General features: G+C 55.7%; 1 pseudogene; it reads left to right on the top strand.

The window, feature by feature from the left end:
- The first annotated feature begins 246 nt into the window (after positions 1 to 246).
- Positions 247 to 1,050, top strand: LOC134053072 (feather keratin 1-like; annotated as a pseudogene).
- The last annotated feature ends 965 nt before the right edge of the window (positions 1,051 to 2,015 follow it).

Raw genomic sequence — 2,015 nt, 5'->3', positions numbered from 1 at the left:
AAAACACTCACCCTGTTTCCCCAGAGCCACATGCTCTGCCTGCACAGACCTGTCCAGCACATGGGGGCACATCTTCTGCCTGTACTGATGTGATCATGCTCGGGAAAGCCTCAGGGCTGCCATGCCAACACTTCAAAAGATCCTCTGTGGCCTAATGGCCATGTCAGCAATGAGGAAATGAAATGGCAGCATTGACAGAAACCAAAACACAACCTGGGGCATTTGGGAGGACAGTTTGCTTTGGAGATGAGTCTGTAGGAAAATTACTGCCCCTGTGCAGTGACTGTGGGCCTGGGGCAGTGCAGGAGCTCTATAAAAGCAGGAGCTTCTCCTCACTCTCGCATCCACTCCTTCAGCTCTATCTTGTTGGGAACAAGGTGAGTTTTGAGCCCCTTTTTGTCTTCCTCTGGGTTCTCCTTGTGCCCTTCCTCTTTCCCTTTGTCTTCCACCTCATAATTCTCTGGGATTTCTAATCCTATGCCTCCCTCCTTGTTGCCTGCTGTGTCTTGAAGCAGCTTCCCACGGGACAGGGCAGATGTATGGTGGAGAAAGGCTGGATATAGACTGAGGTGTCTCCTGAGCTATGGGTTGGATGGGGTCGTCCCTGGCTTTCTCCTTCTTGGTGGTGCTCATAGGGGCTGAAAGAAAGGATCTCCCGCATGGTGTGGTGAGGCTGCTCTTGAACACCCCTCATGGTCTGCTTCCCTCTTCTCTCTCTCTCAGGTGCATCTCCAGCCCCAAGACATGTCCTGCTACACCCCGTGCCGGCCCTGCCAGCCCTGTGGCCCCACCCCGCTGGCCAACAGCTGCAATGAGCCCTGTGTCAGGCAGTGCCAGGACTCCACCGTGGCCATCCAGCCCTCTCCCGTGGTGGTGACCCTGCCTGGCCCCATCCTCAGCTCCTTCCCACAGAACACTGCCGTGGGATCCTCCACCTCCGCTGCTGTTGGCAGCATCCTCAGCTCTCAGGGAGTGCCCATCAGCTCTGGGGGCTTTGGCCTCTCAGGCTTGGGCAGTGGTCTCTGTGGCACGAGGTGCCTCCCCTGCTAAAGCTGCTGGCCACGGCCCTGGGGAAGGAAGCCAGGGACTCCCAGGATGGAACTGCCCTGGGGACACAGCATCAGCTCTTTGCTTCCCCAGGGGCTGAGCAACCCCAGCAGCTCCTGCAGAAGGATGGGGCCAACCTGGGCTCTTGGCAAACACAGCCCATCCCTGCCTCTGCCCTCTGTCCCTGTCTCCTTTCCCTCCTGTGTCCCTGTTTCCTTGTGCTCCCCTGGGCAGTGAACCCCACACAGCCATCCTGGGGAGAACCTGCTGGCCCTGCTCCCTCTCTGGATCCAGCAGAGGGACATCTGCTGGGATCTCTGCCACAGCCATGTGATGGACATTCTAAGCTGACCCTGGTGCTTCCTGCACTGAGGCCTCCACTCCTCCAGAGTGACTTTGTTCTCATCTTTTGATTCATTAAATTTCTGTTGCATCCCAGCCCACGCCTCTGTGTCATCCTTTGCCTGTTGTCGGTTTCCCAAGATTTCCAGGGTGAGCAGAGCTGCTCAGGGATGGTTCTGTGTGACAGATTTAGGAGAAGGTGTTTGAGTGCCTTATAAGAAACGAGAGTAAAATCTGCTTTATTATGATATTGCTGCTTTATATCCTCCTTGATATCTCTGGAGCCGCTAGAATGAGCCAATCCTGTTCACTGACCCTGTTTACTCCAAGAATTATTTTCCGTCTCTGACCAAACCATTCTTGTCTCCATACTCAGAAATCCTTGGCCCTAAATTAAGTGCTCTGACCTCCTCACCATCCCAGCCACCCTGCACTGAACTCACTCCACTTGGTCCTGCTGGCTCTTGCATTACAGCCTGTGCCCAACATGGGGATGGCAGCAGGCGAGTGCTGAGCAGAGCAGCATCGTGGCCCCCACCCATCTCCAGGTTCCACTCCTGCTCACAGCCCAGGGTGCTGGTGACAGCCCTCAGTGCCAGGGCACAGTCAGGGCAATCACCCCTGTT

This window comes from Cinclus cinclus, chromosome 24 (assembly GCF_963662255.1).
Source record: "Cinclus cinclus chromosome 24, bCinCin1.1, whole genome shotgun sequence".
Lineage (NCBI taxonomy): Eukaryota > Metazoa > Chordata > Aves > Passeriformes > Cinclidae > Cinclus > Cinclus cinclus.
The sequence above is the reverse complement of the archived record's forward strand: the minus strand, read 5'-3'. Positions and strand labels throughout refer to the sequence as shown.